Below are 24,350 nucleotides of genomic sequence, written 5' to 3'. Positions count from 1 at the left end.
GTTTGGATGGGGAAATTGAGTACTTTGTCTAGATGGAGGAAGGAGCAGAGAAGAAGGTCAAAGGTTAGGCATTTTTACTTTTAGAAGTGTTTAATCTGTAGATTAACTAGTTTGGCGTCTTCTGGTCCCTAAGCACACTTACTGTGCATACTTTCACATCAGTTATTCCATATCAAAGTTGGGACTTTGCATTTCCCGGCTCCCCCCTGTGTGACACTTACCATTCTCAGGCCTGTTATTGTCGTAGGTCCTACCTGACTGAAGGTTACGCCCCATTCAACATTGACAGACCAAATCACCTATCAATGCTCAGTTTCATCCAGGGCTCTGTATTATCATTAGCTCACCATTACCATTGACTTATGCCATTTATTCAATATCACCCTTCGGGTCTCTATGCCAAGATAGGTAGCCCACTGAATGTTTGGAAAAAGTAGCCAATAGTACTAGTACTTCTAGTGAATGGGGGCTGGGTGTATGGTTTGCAAAAAGCATTACTTAACTCCAGTGATAGAAGTGTACCCAGAAAGTAATGGAACTGTGACTCCGGCAGGGGACAGAGTAGGAAGGACGAGAGCAACGTGCAACTCATTTTTCAAGGGTTGCAGTCATGCTGGTTTCCAGCCAATTGAGTTGAAACAGATTTCAGTTTAGCTGTCACTGATATCCGGTGATAAAAATGGAGAAGCTGAAGTAGCGGAACACTGCTCCTTACCGTTGCCACTCACTTCCACCACTGCTCCGAGTGAATGGGGAACTGAGCTCCACAACTTTTCATTTTTATTGTGAAGAGTTGCGCTACATCTTACAACCATTTTTCCAGTTCTGGCACTGTACTTTTGCAATTCAGGTAAACCTCTTCCGTTTACTTGCTCCTAGGCTCTTTGAAGCTAATCACTATGTGTGTGCTCCTGCTGAGCTGGTAAATATAAAATCAAATGTTTGAGGCTTTAATAAGTCCTGTGTGGTCTTTGAGGGGACTTCAGGGAGAACTTGCTCTTCTCTGAAAGACATTTTGGGGTGCATACTGTACAAATGGAAAAACACATTTTTGTCAGATGGTGCATCTAGTTATCTTTTTAAACGCTCTGGCGAACTTTGATGGCAAGATAAAGTAGTGCATTTCTCCAATATGTGTAATCTTTTGTTACTAATGTTTGCCCTCTTCCCATTTTTTGCTACCTCAATGGTGTGTTCATATACTGGGCACATAAACACAAGTACTCCTATACCACTTTGTGGACATTATTGGCCATTTCTATGGTATGTCCTGTTGTAAAGTACATACAGTGTCCCACCCAGGTGAAAAGGTTCATCTATTAGCGCGTTCCATCGTGGGGGCAGACTGAGGTTTGCTCAGCAGATGGCTCATTTATTGTTTTTAGTTAGGTTTGCCGAGGTTGTAGATAGGGAAGTATTATAGACCCTGTGTTTAGTTGTTGTATCCACAATTATGGTCCTTAGTGAGATGTGTGGGGAGAGCTAAAACAGGTGGAAGAAAGGTACTGTGGTAGAAGCGAGTTCAGTGTGTTAAACTAAATAAATAAATGTAGGTAAGGTTAGGTAACCCGGAAGGAGACTGCGCCCAATATTCAAAGTTGAAATATATTTATTGTAGTACAAAGTGCCCTTTTTATGATGACACGTGTTTCGGTCTACCATAAGACCTTTTTCAAATCAGGGCTATTATCCTATCATAGCACCATATATTGATAGTAACGATAGATATACATGAAAAGAACAAAGTATACAATGGTTCACATATGTACATTTCAAGTACAATCCATTTCGAAGATCAAAGAACATTTGATGTTTATCTTGCCATTGGCAAGATAAACATCAAATGGACAACAAGGCAGACATCAAGTTTATTGGTCTACAAAGAGTGACACCAGGAAGACGAGGAGGTGACAGGGAAAAGAAACTAAGACAAACAGAGGCGAAAATAATTTGCAGACTGAATGCTACGATTCTTGGTCTTAATACAGACAATGAAATGGTGTCTTTTCTTTAGAAACCTGAGAAACCACTATGTAATTATAATGTAATTTGGGCTTTGAAACTACTGTATTGTTATTGTGAATACGTACCAAACTTGAAGAAGGGATAGAAACTTGCCCTGTACAACACTTCTCACTAACACCTTAATAGCCCATAGACTGGGGCTTTCCACTAACACTAATGTCCATATAACACCAAGTTATTTCATAAATCCCATCCGAGTACATAGGTACAGAGGAATGTTACCTCGCTTTTGTACACACTATTCTCAAAGCGGCCTCAAACCACAGTAGGGGATTCACAAACTTCTTACTCCGTGGAGCAATGCCTGTTTTCTACAAAAAGAAGTTCAATACCTAAAAGGTGCCACAACTCACATGTGTATCCTATCTAACAGGTAAGTAGCACTATGAAGTTCAAAAATACAAATTTTATTAGTTATACACAATTCATTGCTAAAAAAAGTCATCATAAAAAATGGTCATATTAAATAAAACAAACAACCAATTATAAAATCACACAAGTAAATCAGCTTTAGTCGATTCAATTTGATCTCTGGTCAGACCCGTGTGACCTAATCACGCTAAGTCCCCTAGCCTAAAATGTTGTTTTGGCTATTTCGTATTTTAGTTTTTCAAATTCCCAATTTGTACAAGTTTCTGTCCCATTGTCACAAAAATGTGGGACATTCTTCAGGGGTGTGTAGTGTCTTGTGTAGATCTTATCCAAGCTGAAATCAAGTATTCAAATTTCTGTCTTCTTGTAAAGACCATGTACCCTGTTAATATAAAGGAGGCACTATATTACTCTCTCTTATGACAGTGCTAGTCCATCAATTAAACTGACTGCATGACCCTTATCCCCATAAGGGTGAAAAGTATGTGGTTAGTTACATACCTTTCTGACTCTAGAGTTCTCTATCCCAGAGTCTTCTTTAAACTTAAATGGTTACTTTCAAGGCAGAATTTCCAATTATTCTAGAGTTTACTGCCTGGATTCCTCTGTCTTCTGTCCTAGTATATAACACATATTGTCATTAGAATAATGTAGGCCCTGGATGGTAAAATATCATCTCTTGCTTATATAACGGAGGCATCTTACCATGTTCTTATAAACGTATGGCCCCAACGTTACTTCATCCGCTCATAATGTATATCCAAATCTTTCTTAAGCCCCCAGGACTGTCTGTTCCCTGAAAGATACAATAACAGGAACAAAAAACCTGTAAGGTTTGTCCGCTTCTTATACTCTAACAGCATATAATTATTGAGTTAAGAAACTTTTCCACTTACTCATATACCAATATAGGTGATGAGTATCTCCAAGGTATCTAGCCTCTTCTTTGTGGTAGCTATAGGATAACAAAAATTCATGAAGATCCACAGTTCTTAGGCCATGTGTAAAAGGCTGAGATTTCAAAAGTTACTCACTTGGGTAATCTCAAGAGGAGCCGGTAACGGGGGCCACGGTAACCCCTCAGAAGGATCCAGTATATGATTCTACCATCCGCGATCGCATTCGCGGGAGGCGTGACGACGTCATCACGCCGGACGTCAGCGGAACCGTGACGTCGCGCGATGACGTCATCACGCCGCGTACGTTTGGCCCTAGACGGCCGTTACTGAAGGGAAATGTAGTCCCTACGCTCCATATGCCGCCCCGTATCAGCCACCAAATGGGCTAGACATGCAAATGTTGGGAATCAGACCCCTATTGTATCTCCATCCGCCAGCAATAGAGCCACACTAGTTCCACCTGACCAAATGTGTGTGTTAGCGTCAATCAGGATGGTCACATCATTATCTTATCACAATAACTACAAAATCAAGCTGGTCACATTGGATCGCATTATAACAAAGTGCCGTGTACACATACAGAGTCACACACCAGTATTCAGTGAGGGAGCTGTAAAGAGTTAGCAAATAAATTGATGTTTTTCACGTCCCAGACATATGCTTCCATATATTTGTTTATAGGGAAGTTGTGTACGGGTCTTTCCCACCTCGTATCTCTGATCTAGCAATATGTACACTGTTAGCAAATCAATGGCAATTTTGGCAATAACATGGTTACATCTATCTAAAATCAATTTTGAACAATGATGATCGAGTCAGAACAAGTTGCCTAGGCATTATGCCATTCCACACCTTCGTTTAACCTGTGGAGATAGATTTTTGACAGAAAAATCAATTTCTGTTTTAAGTGAATCAACTTTTTATTAATCAATTCCTGTGACTCTCCTTTGATTTGCTTAAGAATAACCCATTCAAAATCATTACTGGTATGTTTCTTTTCCATAAAATGTTTCACCATGGGTGCCTGTTCAATTCTGTTTCTAATGCAACTTCTATGCTCGATCATCCTTGTTTTACACTTTCTGTTCGTTTTCCCTATATAAATCAGTTGACAGGGACATTTAATTAAATAGATGACATTACTCGTTTCACAATTGGTGTATTCTGCCATTTTCCACATTTTTCCAAAGCCCAAATCCACAGTCATAGTTTTCTTGGTTTGTATACACATTGTACAATTACCACATGGATAATGTCCCAGTACTGGCTGGAGTCCCCACAGGTTAGTCTGTTGATATACTCTCTTTCTATTCTTTACATCATTCCTTATGACTAAGTCACGTACAGTAGTGCTCTTTTTGAAGGCAATAATCGGATTTCCCATTTCCTTTGTCATAATTTTCTTCCAATTTGTGTGAATAATACTCTTAATCTTATACGAGAGATTACTATAGGTGTTTACAAAAACTAGTGGTGTCTCTTTGGTTTCTCCATCTCTACGTATTTGTTAGTCCAAGAGTGCTTCTCGATTGTTATTGAAGGCTCTCTTAGCAGCTTTTTTCACTAAAGAGGTGGGATATCCTCTATGTACCAATTTGTCAATAAGAACATTAGCCCCATTCTCGTAGGAAATATTGGTACTGCTGTTCTTCTTCAACCGTAGAAATTGCCCAAAAGGCAGATTATTTTTAACATGTTGTGCATGGTGGCTGTTGTAGTGCAATAATGCATTCCTGTCAGTCTCCTTGGTAAATGGTTTGACCAGCAACACGCCTTGATCATGGTAGATGCAAATATCTAAATAGTGTATTTGTTCATTACTGATATTGCTGGTAAACTTAAGGTATCTGTTCTGTAAATTCAACCATTGTACAAACTGCTTAGATTCCTCATCACTCCCTTTCCAAATGACAAAAACGTCATCTATGTAGCGTAACCAACATAAGATGTTCTCTTGGAATGGATTACGGTTGGTATACACCACTGTTTCTTCGAACATATTCACAGATTGGCCACATTCGGTGCCATTGCCGCCCCCATGGCTGTTCCCTCTATCTGTTTATAGAATTGACCCATAAACTGAAAGAAGTTGTTTGTGAGGGCCATTTCCGTACACCATTTTATAAAGGAATTGGACACTGGATATTGATCTTCTCTGTTCAATAACGTCTCTTCTACTACCTCTAATGTTGCTAATTGAGGTATATTGGTGTATAATGCTTGTATGTCTAGACACATTAGTAAATTTACATTTGGATCGAAGTTATTTCCCTCAATTCTGTTAATGGCGTCCGTGGTATCTTTAATGTAACTCCTCATATTTGGGATGAAAGGCCTCAAATAGAAATCCACATATTTTGAGAGAGGTTCGAGTAGAGAATTAACACCCGAAACAATTGGTCTGCCCGGGGGCTTCTCCAAGTTTTTGTGAATTTTTGGGAGAATATAAAATATAGGTATTCTCCCATTTTCTCTGATTAAGTGCTCACCCTCCTGTTTGCTAATCATATCTTCTTCCACTTCTTTAGTAACCTTCTCTTTGATTTTACCAATGAGGTCATTACTAGGATCTCTATCTAGTTTGCAGTAGTGATTGGTATCAGAGAGGAGATTCAGACATTCCTCAATGAAATCGTTTCTATTCAAAACCACTATTGCGCCACCTTTGTCGGGCTGGCGTATAATAATTTTCTCATTCGCCCCCAAATTTTTCAAAATCTTTTGTTCAGTTTTACTCAAGTTGGAGTGATGAGGTATACCTTGGGATTCTAAGATGTTAATTTCCTCCATCACTTTCTTTTCAAAGACTTTGGATTCAGGTGTGTGTGCACTAAAAGGTGCGCAAAAAAAGCCGCAACAGTTTTCTCCTTTCTCAAAAGGGGTGTCTTTAAAGAATTCCCTCAGGTGTACTTTACGCATAAATTGATTAAATTCAACCCTAAATTCAAAGGGATTGTGGTGTTTGGAAATCACAAAATTAAGTCCTTTGTTAAGTACCTCGTCTTCTTTGTTCGACAAAAGAACATCTGAGAGATTTACTACCAACCCCTGTTGCTGCGTGTCTGCATCCGCTCTGGTGCCCATTGTCTTTGATTTTCTCCCCTTCCTAAAAAAGACTGTCGTTGGTTATCCCCTCTACGATTATTACCTCTGGACCCTCTACCCCGGCTCGGTCGGGTACCACCGCTATTACTCGGTGGGTCATTATATTCATCGTACTCAGAGGCCCCATCGCTAGAACTGTAAGAGGTGTTACGGAAACGTACTCTCCGATTTTGTCTCGAATTTGGTCTTGATTCTCCAAATTTGTAATCTTTGTTAGTATAACCAAAAGCCTTCTCGTGGGTGAAATTTTGTATATCTTTCTTCATTCTTTTAATACGTTCAGTAATGGTTTCAGTTTTAAATTCCTGCATTTCTTTTAGATGTTTCTCTAGTCCTTTCTTGAAGGCTTCTACATCAAATTTTTTCTTTATTACCACCTCTAGATCTTTTAAGTCTATTTCAATCTTTTTTGCCGTTTCTTGTGCAGTTTCTATAATAAGTACCAGCCAATCACGGCCACACTTATTGGCGATATAGCTCCACTTTAGCTTGAATTCTGGATTATCCAAAAACAGACGGGGTTCATTTCTAAATGTCAACCCTTGTGGCAAAGCTAGATTCTTTACATACTCTATCATAATTATCGCATGTAATTCAGTGCGTATAAGTCTTTTTCTCATCTGTACGAGTTCATCCCATTGGTCATCTTTGCCAAGGGTATCTAGATCCTTGTTCAGGCCTATTACACGTAAAGATTCCATGAGTTTACGTACATAGTCATCATTATAAGTTAAACACTTATCTGAAGTCATCTTTAGGCCAGTCAATATCTGAAAAAATAGATTAAGACAGGAGAGGACGTGCGACTAACCACGTTAGCCCCGAGAACCTAATGGTCTCCAAAACACACTATTCTCAAAGCGGCCTCAAACCACAGTAGGGGATTCACAAACTTCTTACTCCGTGGGGTAATGCCTGTTTTCTACAAAAAGAAGTTCAACACCTAAAAGGTGCCACAGCTCACATGGGTATCCTATCTAACAGGTAAGTAGCACTATGAAGTTTAAAAATACAAATTTTATTAGTTATACACAATTCATTGCTAAAAAAGTCAATCTAAAAAATGGTCATATTAAATAAAACAAACAACCAATTATAAAATCACACAAGTAAATCAGCTTTAGTCGATTCAATTTGATCTCTGGTCAGACCCGTGTGACCTAATCATGCTAAGTCCCCTAGCCTAAAATGTTGTTTTGGCTATTTCGTATTTTAGTTTTTCGCTTTTGTAAGCACGCATTGCAGAGTGGAAAATAGTAACTATAAAAATATATTTTAAACAGACAAGGCTAACTAGTTATCTCAAAATAAAATTGATTAAAAAGTTTTAGTATATAATTTGGTATTTACTATACTGTGATCGTCAAATGCATTAGTTTGAATAAGAGATTGATTAAGGGCCTGGATTCGCCCTATAACACTTGGTACTATCATCATAATAGCCTCCAGACTGTGGCCGACCATCCCTTAGAAATAGAAAATAAAATGTTGTAATAAGCACCAAAAAGAGTAACGCTCGCATCCAAAGATATTCATTAATGTATATATAACATTTAGCTTTTTCACAATCTTAGCGTAATGCGCCTAAGAAAATAGGCACTGAGGCTTGCCAATTTACTTTGCAGCACGTATTACAGAATCTAAGTAGTAATCACTGACTTCGAATATTAAAACAGCAAAGATGCATAATTTATCTTGAAATTAAATGGACTACTAATGATTAACTTTCAGTGATAATAACCTAAATACGATAACGTGCAACATGTATACTGTGCTCGGTTTCAAGGCAAACCGAGTACAGTACAACATGGCCGCCATGTTGTCCCTCACTAAAACAGAGACAAAGGACTTCATCAGAGGTCCGCTACCATAGTAACACTGAGCTAACCAATATATACAGAGAGGACGACTACATGGCGCCCCCTCGAGATTTTTGCGGTACGCGATCAGACGCGAAGACTGAGTCAAGGTAAGAGACCGTCTAACAATTCCAGGCTCATATATGAACTAGGTAAAAAGGTACCCGGCTCGGGTACGCGTTGCAGTTACCTTTGGGCGGAGCCGGCACCGCGATGTGACATATTTTTGGAGATCTATCGTATTGTCTGCTATTCAAAGCGTAATATTTATTAGTGACACTAACATTAATAGTTCATCTATTTATAGAAGAATATCTGAAAGATTATTTTAAACTCCACAGTCTGATAGGAGAATGTGATGGAAGCACGCATATATTTTCTTGGAATACAAATGGGTCACAGAAATGACATTTAAAATGTTCCTATCTGTAGGGATCTAACCCAACTTAATATGGAACAAACTTGCCAAAACTACACAGGGGCATTAGAGGACTTCGAAGGTAAAATGTTGAACACTAATTCATAGTTTTAATGGATGCATACTAATTAGCACAAACCTAATTAACTGTTTGCATCTACTTTTGTATCCCTTACTCATCCATCCCCTTCCCCACCCTCTTTGTGTCTGGCTTTTTATTTCTATTCCTATTTATTTTTTACTCTTACCATTATTTATTTTCTTGGTATCATTGGTTTTTGTTCTTTGATCTTCGAAATGGATTGTACTTGAAATGTACATATGTGAACCATTGTATACTTTGTTCTTTTCATGTATATCTATCGTTACTATCAATATTTGGTGCTATGATAGGATAATAGCCCTGATTTGAAAAAGGTCTTATGGTAGACCGAAACACCTGTCATCATAAAAGGGCACTTTGTACAACAATAAATATATTTCAACTTTGAATATTGGGCGCAATCTCCTTCCGGGTTACCTAACCTTACCTACATTCCTTTTTTTGGGGGGGTTTTTCTTGGCAAAACCCTAATACCCGGTGAGGCGCGACCGTCGGCATACAACACAGCTACTTTCTAATAAAAGGATAAAACCAGCAAGAATATGTCGCCAAGTTAGACCAAACCGCCATAGCCAAGAGTTTTTTGGAAAAACTAAATAAATAAATGTTATTTATTTGTAATGTGCCGAAAGCCTGCAGGCATCAGGGCGCAACAATTACACGATCGTACAAACAAATAAGACGGGGGATGAGATCCAAGGAGCAGAAAGGATTGAGCGGTTCATTACTTGAATAGGACATTTTTTAATGCTTTTCGAAAGGAGTTTATGTTTTTTTCCAGCCTTAGCGCTAATGGTAGTGTGTTCCAGAAATTAGCAGCATTTACTGGGAATCATCAACCCAGTCCATTTGATTGCTTGAAACCAGGGAAGTTCACCAGCGCCAAATTAGAGGAGCGTAGTGCTCTGGTGGGGGAGCAGCGGAAAATGAAGGACTTTAAATACAGAGGAGCCATTCCAAAAGGCACCTATGTAGGGTTATCATGAATTCATGGATTCCGAAAATGACCAAGGGAGAAAAACCGAAAGACATTTGTTTGAAAATAACTTAGTTTTTCATCCTGCAGTCATTTCAGACAAACCGCTCCCACCCACCCCCTTACTTACCCTTCGGCGGCACACTTTTCCGTTTGACGCCGACTCGCTGTGTCCCTGTGACGCCTATTCCCTTCACTTTGCTAGTGAGGCAAAAAATCTGGGAGGTCATTTTCGACTCTACGCTCTCCTGCTCTTCTCACATCTCAGACACCTCTAAAAAGTCCCACTACCAGCTGCACCTCCTCAGAGGTATTCTACCTATTCTCACCTTCCCCCAAAGGCTCACATTCTCCAGAGACCTCGTTCTCTCTCTAGGCTGGACTACTGCAAGAGCCTCTTTCTCAATTTTCCTACTTCTACTCTCCGTTTGCTACAACTCATCCAGAACAGAACCGCAAGACTTATCCTTAGTCTGAAGCCCAGGTACTGCATCTCTCTGGCGTTTAAATCCCTCCACTGGCTACCTGTCGCTGCTAGGATCAAGTTCAAGGCCCTCTGCATAGTCCACAAGGCTTTCTGGGGCCGGGTACCCATACTATCTACAATGCTCTCTTCCTAAATACTCTCCTTCTAGAGCCCACCGCTCGGCCTCCTCCAACTCCTTGCAGGTGAGCCGTTTTTCCAAGCAGAGATTTGGGGGTAGATTGTATCCTCTGCAGGTGCCTTCTTCTGGAACAGCCTTCCTGCCTCTCTCCGCCTTGAGCCTGAGCGCCTTCAATTCCAGAAACTACTCAAGATGTTCCTCTTTCTCTCTCCCTCTCCCTTGCTAAACTCCTCTCTCTTTCTCTCCAGCCTCACTGCTCCATCTCTCCCCTAACTCTGTTCAGCTTTTGCTGACTGGTCACCTGGATCACTCCCAGAGTCTCACAGGTCCTAGGCGCCCCGACAGTCTTTGCACTTGCCTCCGGGCCTCAGCACTATGCTCAGCACTACTGCACTTTCAGCATACGTTCCATGAGAGGGGTAACCTCTCTGCTTAACCCAGGGCCCTGCTGGATCGGGCGCACTTTTTCCCCCTCCCCCGCCCATCTGTAGACCTGCATGACCTGAATTTACTAGGCCTAGTAATTTCTGTCTTGTCCCCCCTTTGTTTCCCCTCTGTAATCTGGTTGCGCCTGATACACTTCATGCACTTGCACTAGGAGAAATGCCATCAGGCCTAGTACGCTAGTTACTTTTTTGTTAGATCATTCAGAAACCTCAAGGCCTAAGAATGTATTCCCTTGCTCCCTTGAAGCACTTCACTTGTGTATAAGCGCACTACAAATAAACAATTATTTCCATGATCGGGAACCAGCACCGCAGGATCCACTTTCTTTTCAACTTTATTTTTTGGGGAAGCGGGGTACACCCCTGCAACCCCCAAAGACATTACAATGGACAAGGGTGCAGGGGACACCCCCTGCAACTCCTTCTGCCCTTGTTCATTGTAATGGCACTAAATGGGAGACTTGAACGAAAATGTTGGTCGTATGACATTTTCGTACGCCCAAAATTTGATCAAATCTCCTATTTGTTTTTTTTATATTCAATCAAATATGTGGATTTGCTTTGTACCAGGGTGCCTACTTTGAAGTTTATACGCTCCTGCACTGGGAGCCAATGGAGGTCCCTCCTATGGTCTGAGATGTGGACCCTTCTCGGGATGTTCCTGGTGATGCACACAGCATCATTCTGTAGAGTTTGGCATTTTTTCTGAATAGAGCTGGGGGCACCAACTAACAAGGAGTTACAATATTTCGACCCTGATCGGATAATGGCTCGAACGATGAGTGTGCAGTTCTTTTCGGTCAAAAAGGGGAGGATATTCTTGAGCAGGTGAAGAAAGCAATTACAATTCTGGCTAACCTGATTGACATAAGCATCAGCGTTCAGGGATGGCTCCAGCAACGCTATTTACTTTGTACAGGAATAGTGCTATTTTCGATTTTAAAACTTTTATATTCTGGACTTAGTATCGAGAGGGCCTGCCGTGAACCAAAGATGATGGACTCGGTCTTGCTACCATTGAGACATAGCCAATTTCTGGACATCCAGGACTCGATTAGATTGTAGGTGCTGATAAGCTTGACCGAGTCCCAGGCGTAATCACCACTAAGTTCAAGAACTAGATGTGTGTCATCAGCGCAGAAGTGTCGCCATATTGGATGTTAAGGCCTAGTATACTTTGAACAGAATCGAATGCAGGCCTGGATGTGGAGCTGCGGCTCTGTTTCGCTCATTTCCCGTTCCCCACGAGAGAAGCCGAGGTCAGAGGCACACACAGTGCACAGATAAACACGAATTGTATCCAGCTGCAGGGCCTGAACATGGTGGGAACAGAATGTTTTCTGTAAGGAGAGCAGGAAGGGATGTGCCCTTTGAAGGACACTTTCATGAGAATAGGGCATAAGGTTGTGATGCCAATGGGCAAGGAGAAGGTTTAGAGCACTAGTGCCCTCACCCAAGAGCAGTCATCCCATTTGAATTACAAGCACACGTATAAACAAATAAATCCCTAGAACTCAGACTCAAGAGCGGTGCCCCAGTCACATAATTGGGCACTTGGGGTTTGAAGGAGATAAGGAACCATGCCTAGAACATTCTGTGATTTGGGATAGGAGGCCAGAGGGGATGCCAATAAATTTAGTACAAGATCGGGGGTACATCTTGTGTGCGCAGCAGCGCCTCGATATAATGAGAAGGTCTATTGTCTTACCAAAGCAGAGTTGGCCTTGCCAGCTTAATTTGATCGTGTCTGGATCAGAGGGGTGCATATCACGTGACGGTCTTGATTTATTAAATTTATCAATAAGTTCAAACCTCCAATCCTGTACCAGGATTCAATAGTGAGGATGTAGTGGGGCACGTATCTAGGGGAATGGCTTAATATAAGATGTGGCCAATTGGTCCAGGGACTATACTGGTGTATTACCATGTTCTATAGGCGGTAGGATAACCTTGTAAGCTATGTATTCATATTTTGCAGTTTACCGCTATATAACCTGTAACTTCTTGGGAAGTGACAAGCTCAGTGTCAGTTCGGCTCTACTGGACCGTCTGAGAACTTTTTGCATGTAATAAACCTTGCTATCCCTTGCAAAGAGGTGCAGTGATTATTTGGCCCTTTGGATTATTTTTACTGTTCTGGTTTTGGGTTGCTATTCTTTTTACGCTCCCATACCTTGTACAGGCAACAAGATTGATTTGACAAAATGATTGTGGTACATTAAGGTTTCAGGGGTTTCCCTCCCCTCTTGAATGTAGCTTTTAGAAATTGAATGTGAAATTGCTGCACAACAATATAAAATGTCATATCTAGGTTATCTGGCAATGACAAACCTGAATTTCCAACTATCAAACCTTGTAAAGCCTTCAGAGTACTTACTTTGTATTTCTTTTGCATTTGTATTTATTAGAAAACAGATGAAGAATGACTTACAATAATACATTTGCGGTAGTCAAAGGCATTCACAGGAAGGGTCCATGTACAATAGCACAACGATGAGAACACGCAGTGAGCAGGTATCTGAGGGTGTGAAAAGAGCAGGACATAGACCATGGACAAAACAAAATAAAACCAACAAAAACATATAAGAAACAGGTGACTTATAAAGATAAAATGAGAAAGGGATTCAAACTAAAGTGGAGAATTGTACAAATATAAAAAATAACATTTGTATATTATTATACTGCACTGCAGGCAGTGTTGGGGTCAGGTGGTGGGTATGGGGAAGAGGGTAGGGGCAGCTATCTCTTTAGCAAGTATGTGAAGTTTGAGCAGAGCTTTGTAGAGACCCACAGTTGGGGTGGCTTTGATTGTGATGGCCAACATGTTTCAATGGAGCGGGGTGATTTGGGAGATAGATTTTAAGAGATCACAGAGGGTGACGAGGCACAGATGGTGCATGAGACAGTGTGGCTGAGTGTAGAGGAACGTGATAAAGGTTAGATATACAGTCAGATAGGTCTTGAGGAGCAAGACCATTGGTTGCTTTGTAGGAGAAGGAACATGAAAAGGGAGTGGGTGTGGTTGGGAGAGCTAACCCGCCTAGTGTCAGTTGGTAGAGTGATGGAGGGTTTCTGGGTAGGATGGTGAAATTCAGTACTTTGTCTAGAGGGAGGAAGAGCAGAGCGCAAATGTAGGTATGAGCAGTAGTTGTGTTTGTGGAGCACGGGGAGTAGATGATAGTTTTCAAAAAGTGGCAAAGTTAAGATGAGCAGCAGAGGTAGTGTTGGTGATGAATTTTTACAGTCAGAGGTCGCTATCAAAGAGGACCCCAAAGGTGTGAGATTTGGGTGAGGGAGCTGGTAGGTCAGATGGGAAGGAGATAGGAGAGAGGAGGGCGAGGGATGGCATTGGAAGCTGGGATGGAGATGACTTCCTATTTGAACAACTGGACTAATAATTCAGCCTATATAGAAGAAAGGTACATTAGGTTCATTTGGTTATTTTTAACCTATTTATGATTGGCAAGGTCATCCCAAGGTGGCAGTATGGGTGGGTCCTTTCTAAACAATGGACTTAATGGTTTAGTCTTTTGCGGACCGTCACACAGGAAGTTGAGCGGATGTACACTTACTCCGGGAGTTTTGTTTATAAAGCTCTTGCATTGCGCCACAGTACTGCCCTTCTGTTCCAGATAATCTGCATTAATACTTCTTCAGCCATTAAGTGTTATGTACATATATTTGTATTGGTGATGAGACTTCTCTCAGAACTAGCCGCTGAATCCTCATCACATATCATTTTTCCACCATCCTTTATTAATTGGTAATAGTGGGTTATTGTTGTTTTGATCTTTTAGCTAGCTGCTGTATGATTTTGTACACTAATTGACTAATTAGGTGTGAAATTAACCTTTTGATTATTTTTCAGCATTTTCTTCTACTGATGGATGGAATACATAATATATGGTTATGCTCACATTGGTCCATGTACAGTTAACTCAATTACATTTTTTGTAAATGTGGGTCCCTCTTTAGTTTTATATCTACTTTGAGATATACTAGGGACAGAAGATTGCTTTTGAAAATTGTGATTTGAATATTTAATTCTCGTATCCTTCAAATTCAGTGAAAGACATTTGTCCTTTTACTGAGATTTAAATTGTGCAAGCACATTTTGAGTTCAATGAATTTCCTCCGATATTTTTTAAATCTTGTAGGTTGTCTTGTTTGAATCACGTTCAAGTTTTTTTGGCCCCTGAAGAAGATCTCATATTTATTGTGAAGATATCGAAAACATGTAGGCCACAGATGTCTCAGTTGTCATTTGTCATGCACACCTGAAGAGGACTTTGGGATTTTGAATTGGCTAAGCAATTTGCGAATGACAATTTATTGTGGTTGTTGTGTTATGTGATGCATTTTCATCTAATTTGAAATCCAACATTTCATAAAAATGTAATTATTCACATCACCTGTTTCTTTCAGAATTTATTGGCTATTCAAGAATTTTCTGATCGCCTGGTGTAGACTCCAATCCAAGTGTGTCTACAATTTTTCTCAAATACGCTTGGACTGTCTGGGGTTATCTGTGTAATTCAGTTTTCCTATTATAAGAATTCAGCATGGGGCAGCAGTGTCCGATTACAATGAGACAGTTGGTAATATGTTCCGAGATTGCTGGACTGAAGGAGGAAAAGGAGAAAAGGATTTGAGTGTCATCAGCAAAGAGGTGCTAGTGAAAGCCAAAGTATGAGATGTGTGTTCTTGGTGGGGTAGATGCATTTAGGGTGAAGATCAGAGGTCCTTGGCAGACACTGACCAGGAAAGGGGCGTGGTCAGCATTTTACAAGTTCTGTGAGATTTTAAAGGAACAACCTTGCAGGTTGGAGGCAATTTGGGCAAGGAAGATTTGCGAATCCTAGATTCAGAAAGAGACAGTGTCAAAAGCAGCAAAACGTTCCCGAAATGATGAGTATAGAAGAATGTTTGGAGTAGTGAGCATCAGAGAGAAAGCTGGAGACATTCATGAGCACTTTGTAACTGCTATCTCCATTGACCAATTTGTCACCCCTTACCTACTTAGCCTTCTACTAGTCCAACCCAAGCTTATGTTATTGTCACACCACCAGTTCAGCTTAAGTGGGTGGTGGTATTTCAGTCACTAATCTGGCCCTAGTCGCGGTTTTAGATATGGGGTAAGCTACCTTCTACTGTCCTCTATAAGGGTACTGCAAGTCCTAGAAGAGCTTCCAAATAGAGTATCACAGCTGAATGCAGAGTTACTTTATAAAGTTACATACCTCCAAGATCACTTGCATCATTCTTTTAAGGCACAGTAAGTGGAATTGTATTCCTTGTAATGTATGGCTGCACCATCATCCCCTTTAATATCTGTTCTCCTGCTTTCCCCTAATGGCTGTACCGTCATCCCTTTTAATACCTGGCCCCATTACTTACTCTAATGGCTGCACCGCCACACCATTTAATAGTTGGTCTCTTGCTTGATCTAATGGCTGCACCATCATCCCCTTTAAAACTTGGCCTCTTCCTTACTCTAATGGCTACACTGTCATCCCCTTTAAGACGTGGCCTCTTGCTTACTCTAATGGCTGCACCATTATCCCTTTTAATACTTCGGGCCTCATCACGAGTTGGGTGTTAGGCCTGAAATCCAGCAGTAACGGTATTAGCGCCGCAAATACCGCTCTGCCTGATCCTGACACTGCGCAATTAGCACCAGGCCCAAAAGGGAATGGCACTATTACAGCCGGCGCAGTTACAGCCGGTGCTATTAGCGCCGACAACAGACAGAGCTATTACAGCCAGATCACAACTCCATGTACGGCGTTATTAGTGCCCAAAACCGGTGCTAATACAGCCGAGGACCACCTCTAGCCTACAGCTGGAGGTAATTGAACCTAGGTTTCATAAACAAAGCCACAGGTGCACACAATGCACACCAGAGGCCTACATAAGACACACCCAAGCCCCAAACACTGCTACCAACACCATGCAACTATTGTTAGCTGGAAGCTGGGACAGGCAGCTGCTCATGCTGCGCCTGGAGCTTGAGATGAAGGCCAACCAGGCTAGGGAACAGGGAGTACCAGGGGCACAGGGTGGAATTAGGAGAAGGAGGAAGAGAATGGCACCGGCAAGGGGAGCACCCATCCCCAGGCCCTCACCCTGGGCACTCAGCGACACCCAGTCGGTTACTGAGTACCGCCTGAACAGAGCGAAAATCACGGAACTGCTTGCCATAAGCCATGACGTCATCGGGAGCAGGATCAGGATCTGCACAGCAGTGCCCCCACTGCTGAAGCTGGTGGCAGTCCTGCAGTTGCTGCGGCCCGGCACCTTCCAGCACTCCATGGCCATGGCCATGATGCAAGCAAGCCCACATTCAGCGCAGTCCTGGGCCAGGTGCTGGATGCTCTCCTGCGTCATGTCAACCAACACATTGCACTGCTCACCACCCAGGCCCAGGTCAACGACATAAAGGCACGGTTTTATGCCACTGCACAACATGTAGCGTTGGTGGCGCCCCAGGCCCATGTGCTCACAAACAGGTGCGGATGCACTATCACTCCCGCAACATGCAGGTGACATGTGGCCCTGACCTCATCACCAATTGCTGTGCCCGCTACTTAGGTTCAACACACAATTCCATGGTCTTGCGCAACAGCACACTGCCAGGATACATGGAGCGGCACAGAGGACAACGTATCTGGATGCTGGGTGAGTACAAACGCAGCCACATATGCACAGTGAAGCACAAGAACAGAAAGTGGGGGGGATAGCCACAACTAAATGAAGCACTGCATGTCAAGAGGATGCAGTGGCAGCACCTGCACCTTCGAAAGGCAGGCATCCAAGGGTGCATGCACGGGTTGTACACGCCTGGTCACACACATGCTGACGGACACACAGAGCTGCCATCATAATGACTCATCAAACTACATGGACCACAATGCATCTTGAATGTGGCACAGCACAGATCCACACAGCAGCACCCAACAGCATGTCCAGCCGCCTGGCCATGTGCAGTCCCCTGGGACACACCACAGAACACCCACCACAATAACACAGGGTGCATGCAAAGTACAAGGAATGCATAGCATGATATACAAAGGATGCACAGCCATCACACAAAAATTTTGCATGGGCAGGATGCACACAATAATGCTCATGGCTAACAATGCCCAAATACATTGAGACTGCAGACCCGTGCATGAGACAAATGACTGATGTCCAAATTTCACACCATGCAGGTGACTTTGGATATCCTCAGCTGGCGTGGCCGATGACCCATGTACACCACATGAGACTGCCTACAACCATGCCCACAGCCAAACAAGTCTATGCATAGAGTGCACCTTTGGACTCCTAAAGGCACGATTCCGGTGCCTAGATCGCACTGGTGGAGCCCTTATGTATGCCCCTGACAATGTAGGGAGAATGGTATTGGTGTCTGCAATGCTCCATAACAGTTGCCTGAGCCAGATTATGCCCTTAGCCCCGACGTAGGCAGGCCAAACCCAGAGGAAGATGGAGATGACAACCGTGTGGCAGGAGCCAAAGCAGACGCTCACAGGGAGGACGTGAGGGAAGGGAGACTGGCCCGACAGGCACTAATAGAAAATTACTTCTAGAATGGTGACCTGACTCAGTACACAACCAGCACAGTGTGAATAAAGTGCAAAAGAACACAACCGTGAATGTCCTTGCATGTTTTCAGTTAAACATATTTTTATGTAACTTGTTCAAACACTATCCCCCCTGGCGCTACACCCACCAACACCCCAGCACACTATTCCCCCTCCCATAACCCCCACCAACACTCCAGCACACTATCAGCCCTCCCGCCACAGCCCAGCACTCTAGCCCCCCACCAACACCCCAGCACACTATCCCCCCTACTCCCACCCACCATCGTGTCCATGGCAAGGCCACCTAGGCCAACAAGAGTCATGACATTCACGAAGGCCTTGCCCTCTTCTCCTGACACCCAGCATCTGGTGAGTGCAGCTGGCGCAAGGACCTCACCTTGTGGTGCTCTGACTAGAATCCTATGTGGGGGTGGTTGAAGTGGAAGGAATGGATGCATCCACCTGCAGTTGCTGATGTTGGAGGGCATTGCTCTCCCTGATTTGTTTTGGAAGGGCAGAGACCCCCTCGAACAACTCACACACCCTTTGCCCAAACCCACTCAGTGAAGCCGTGCATGCTGTAATGACAATCCTGGTCCTCACATTGTCGCGGGCCATCATCCTCGTGGCCCCATGGACGGCATCACGGATACCCACCATATGGTCACTGTGTGCAGTGGAAAATCGTATCCATTTGCCTCTGCCTTGCCTCCATTTCATTTAGCTGCTCCATGACAATGATATGATATGATGTGATATGGCATTTGTAACGTGCCTATACACAAGTGTTTTGAGGCGTGACGAGGCAGGGGGAGGGAGCAAGTGGAGACAGACAGCGATCCTACTAGGTCAGGTGTCATTCAGATCACGCAAGTGCAAGGGTAGAGGGGAAGGGAAAGTGCAAGGGGAAAGGGAGAGGGGAAAGTGCAGGACAGGGTTAATAGAATACAAGATAAATAATAGAGCCAGCTGGTGGCAAGTGCAAGGTAAGTGCCAGGAGGAGGGGCTGTAGGATACAGAGACAGTCCCGTAGTGCAGGGAGGCAGTGCAGGGAAGAGTGGCTGGACCAAGGACCGAGGTCGCTGACTGGCCCAGTTGCAGAATTCAGTGCAGGTTCAGTGATATTAGCAGGGGAGTGAGGGAGAGAAAGCAGAGGTAAATAGGAAGGTTTTGAGGTGCTTCCGGAACCGGAGATGGTTCTCCTCAAGTTTCGGGGAGGCAGGAAGGCTGTTCCAGAGGGAGGCCCCTGCTGCGGAGAGAGATCTACCCCCAACTCGTTGCTTGGAGAAGCGGCTGACCCTGAGGGAGTTGGAGGTGGATGCCCAAAGTGGCCATAGGCTGGTATGCTATGGGGTTTGGGGGTATTGCCTGCAGGGGCTGCCAACAGGGAACCATAGGAGTTGGTGTCATTGTAAGGGTTGCAGGGGGGTGCGCGCCAGCAGCGTGGTAGGCTCTGTGGACTAGGACTGTGCTCTATGACACAAACTGGTCTCTCAAGTGTGGTGGGTGGTGGACAGCACAGGCTACTTCCTGGTGTCGGAAGCACTGCTGCATGGTGGCTGTCACTTGTGCTGCTGCTCTCGCCTTGTTCCTCCAGAGACACGGTTGGTGGTGGTGTGTCCTCCGTGGCGGTGTGGACTGCCACATTGGTGTCCTCAGTGGCAACAGGTATGCTCCTGGTGAGCTGGGTTGGTGGTGTAGGCGAGCCCCTGCTGTGGCAGGGTGTGGTGGGGTGCATCTTGCGCCTAGGCGTGGCATGTCTTCCCCCTCGCAGGATGCCTGTGGTAGTGGTGCAGGAGAGTGCACGTGCAGATGGCCCAGCGGCGTCCTCGGCCCCTGACACCTCTGGTGATGCTTGTGTGCCTGTAGGGGCATATGGGTTAGAATTACAACAAGATGTCTCAAGTGTTTTGGCATACACAAAGGTAAATGCATAGTGATGGGTGTGGCCCCGGGCTGTTGGACTGATGCGCAGGCCTGGTCTGGTTGTGTTTGGTAGTGGATTGGCAATGATGCAGACTCATGCTGGAAGGGGGGGAGCACATTGGGGCATTGCATTTGGTCGAGGTGCATTGGCAGGGGTACATTGCTGCACTAGCTGTTGCTTGACTTGCATGAATCTGATCCCTATGACCAACTTTACAGTTACACATGATGATTTTGGGGAAGGATATGGTACTTTTTACTGCCAGGTCCCGATGGGGCACTGCTGTGCCCCCGCCATAGCTGTGTGGTGCATGGCGCTTGGATGTGTCCCTTGGCTGCCCTCACCACTGCTTTGGCTGACAGGGGTGGCATTGGTGCACTGGCAAATAGGTGTTGCGGTAGGTGCCTGTAGCGGCTCCTGCACACTGCCACCAGTGCAGTGCCCAGTTCGGGTCATTTCACTGGGGGGTGCTGTGCTAGGCTGTTGTAGTTAATACAAATTAGGGGGGGATTGACTCACCTTCTGCCTCCTGGTTGCCAGCACCCGCCTCGGCTCCTCTGACACCCTCGATCCCCTCCATGTTGATGACCAAGCTACATTTCTCTCCCCAGGGCGTGAGGTAAAGTTTTGGTGTTGGGCCTCCGCCAGTGGCTAGGCTGTCCGGTCTGTGCTGGGACAGGAGTCCCCGGACCCGCACACACAGGTCAATACACCTTTTACAGCAGTCTTCCCCATCCCGGGAGAAGGGGCCGACTGCAGACACCTTTTGGCTCACCACATAAAATAAAGAGCGGGTGCTAGAGTTCACTACTACAGGAGACCATGGCAAGGAAGGAGATAATTTTTCAGAGAGAGCAAATATTCTATTTACTTTCTTTGGTTACAAAAAGTCAATTGATCATTTATTATTCTTCAAAAAACACAACACTAATCACAATTAAAACTACAATTAATTGTTCAAGATAAAGCTAGTCGTAAAAACTTGCTACATAAACATAATCAACAATTAATTTAAACATTAATACACTGACAAAATACAGAAAGAATACATTATTCACACTACAATTATCAATCCAAAACAACTCACTGAATGTGAAGCTAGAAAAAAGTGCTAAAGTGACGATCTATTGCAGTTTATTTAGCCTTCAAAGTAAGACTAATCACTACCCAACATGTTTCATTCCTATCAAGATGTTCAATAGAATTATAGAAACTTCTTCAGGGGGATTCTGCTTAGATTCTGTGTCGTTGTGATGAAAACAACCTCAAAAGGGAAGTCGCTAACTTCTTTTTTTTGGCCTGTGGTGTCATGTAAAGTGAAATATATAAGGACAGCTCATTATTAGTTGTTCTTTGTCATCTACTTGACATATTCAATGAGGAACATTATAGGCATTCAATGAATGTAGTGCCACAAACAGTTCACCTACTTACTTAATGTATATTCTTTACACAGGTCGTCTCAAGGAGCTTAATTTCCCTCATAACTCTCTTCCTAAAACAACACACAAGTGCATAGACCAATCGTCAGTGACATCTGGTGATAAATATACTTTTCTTCTGTTGCATAATTTAAAGTTAGTAACTATTTGTAGTATTCGCTTACTAATACAGTTATTCTGTGTTAAGCTGTAATCAATGTCGGAGTGGTTTTCTTCTCAGTAGTAGACGTCGGTTTCTCACTGGGAATAAACACCCGACATCTGCAATTTAATTAAAGTTCCAATTTCTATTTAGCCATATTTTGATTATTTATATGCAGAGAAATGCAAACTAAAAACATTGCAAAGGTTAATGGACACTGATAGATGTTCATATTGTCCACAAGTTTAGTATGTTTCCTAATAATACTGGGATTACAGATAGTGTGAGCGAGATCGAACAAGTAATTTTAAGCCCTTCCGACTTGTATCACATCGCCTGTAAAAGTCAAGTGGTGCTTACTTAAATAGGTTGAGTCCAGTTTTGCTTGCATGAGCTTCTTAGTAGCCTTCTCAAGTTGACCGCAGTAGCCTGTTTGTAAATTCAGCGATCGAATGGTCCTAAATTCTGAAAGAGTAAACCAATAAACAATATTTGTAATGTGTCCGCTCTTTGGGGGTCATTATGAGTTGGGTGGTAAGGGATACCAGGAACCAGTAAGGAGACACGTGCCGGTAATCCCTTACCACCCAATTCTGAGGTCCCTTAGCGGGAACCGTAAAGGACGTGTGGTCTGACCACACGTCCTTTACGGTTCCCGCTAAGGGACCAGGGCGCTAATAACGGGCCTGCTATTCGCGGGCCCATTATTAGCGCCTTCCCCATTCCCTTGAGCCCTATGGGGGCTCGAATGGGAATGGGGAATGGTTGGTTGAATTGGGACTTACCGGGTCCGCACAGGTCGGAATGTCCCGGTAAGTCCCCATTCAACCAGACCGGTGCCGGACCCGGTATTGGAGGCAGGCACTGCTGAGCCCATTGCAGTACCATGGATTTGTTTAAAGAATGCATTATTGAACAGGACATAGTTTTCTGTTCATTTCAGTGCACCATAGTACGAATGAATTCGGAGTCATACCACCTTTTTATTGAATAACAACTTTTCTACCATATTGAGCGTAGCCTGCTGTGGAATTTTGGTGTACATAGAAATGATTTCTAAACCTACAAGTATCTCGGTTTCAATGTCAAATGGATATCCCTCTAACAAATTAATGACACTCGTGGTGTCACGTAAGTAAGAAGGCATCTTTGTAACAAAGCCTTTCAGGAAGTGGTCTGTAAATTTGGCCAGAGGTTCCAATATTGAGCCAGTACCAGAAACAATCGGTCTCCCAGGTGGGTTGTCCAAGGTTTAGTGGACTTCTCGTACCAAGTAAAATTTGGGTACACTGGGATTAATCGTGATCAAGTATTCTGCTTCCCTTTTCGTTATCCATTGACGTTCACTGGCTTTCTCCACCTTCATAGTTATGAGAGATTCTAATTGCTCAGTCAGGTCCAGACCAATTACTTTGTAAAAGGAAGTATCACACAATTGGGGATCACATTCAGTAATACACACTTCCCTATCTTGAAGTACTATGGCTCCTCCTTTGTCAGCCTTTCTGATCACTATAGTCTTATTCGACTCTAATGATTGCACCGTTCTTCGTTCTTTGCTAGACAGATTTAAAAATTTTCTTTTTTGGTTATATCTTCTAATGCTTCTACTTCCAGCAAAACTATGTTTTCAAACACTATAGACTAAAGACTAGAACTAGTCGTAGGGGGGCAAAAAGACAAATGTTTGTGGAACCCACTGTTAATATCCTGTATCACAAAGGGATTGTCTGTGAAGCATTGTTTAAAGTGCATCTTCCTTAATAACTGCTGTATCTCAATCCTCATGGTAAAACTGTCATAGTTGTTCATTGGTACAAGACCTAACCCTTTTTCCAGCATCAGAATCTCATCTGGTGTTGGCGAATAAGAGAAAAAATTAATTAGTATGCTGTCCAGTTCCTTGCTTGGAGGGGGTTCGTATTCCCATGCCATCTGGTCCCTGTCTAAAAAATGAGACAATGACGTACCTCTAGTTCTTTGGCCTTGATTGCGTTGTTGAGGCCTACGTCGAATGTTAAATATTACTCTCCCTCGTGCCTGTCCTCTATTAGTCCCATTAAGGGCAGGCTCACTCATTGTTTTATCATCCCCAGAGCTTGCCGAATTAAAAGAGGTGTTGCCAAAACATACATATTTTCTGGTGCCAGATGTGGTCTCATTAAATTGGCTTGGGATATAGTCGTCTTGAGTGTATCTAAAGGCCTTCTCATGTGTAAAATCAATGAGCTCCTTTTTCAGTCGTCTGACCCTATCTCGTGTGGTTTGTTCCTTAAACTCATTCATTTCCTTCAGGACTTCTATTCTCTGGTACACATTTCATAAAGTCTTTTTCTAAGGAGGTTAGTTCAATAGTGAATGTTTCTGTCATCTCTTTTGCCGTGTCAATTATCAAGAGGAGCCAGTCTCTCCCACACTTGTTCGCTATGTACCTACACTGTA

General features: G+C 43.2%; 1 protein-coding gene across 4 annotated transcripts in view; it reads right to left on the bottom strand.

The window, feature by feature from the left end:
• Positions 1–24,350, bottom strand: part of ENOX1 (ecto-NOX disulfide-thiol exchanger 1) — a 1,853,609-nt gene that overhangs the window by 1,778,793 nt on the left and 50,466 nt on the right. Inside the window, exon 3 of one of the 4 annotated variants that reach the window (XM_069639318.1) lies at positions 22,269–22,373. The exons of 2 other annotated variants lie outside the window; for them this stretch is intronic. The gene's annotated coding sequence lies outside the window, so the exon portion shown is untranslated. Of the gene's footprint in view, positions 1–3,102; positions 3,194–22,268; positions 22,374–24,350 lie in introns of all 4 variants that reach the window. One more of the 4 variants, XM_069639317.1, reaches the window with a different exon arrangement.

This window comes from Ambystoma mexicanum, chromosome 7q (genome assembly GCF_040938575.1).
Source record: "Ambystoma mexicanum isolate Mex_15411 chromosome 7q, UKY_AmexF1_1, whole genome shotgun sequence".
Classification (NCBI taxonomy): domain Eukaryota; kingdom Metazoa; phylum Chordata; class Amphibia; order Caudata; family Ambystomatidae; genus Ambystoma; species Ambystoma mexicanum.
This window is presented reverse-complemented; position numbering and strand designations above follow the sequence as displayed.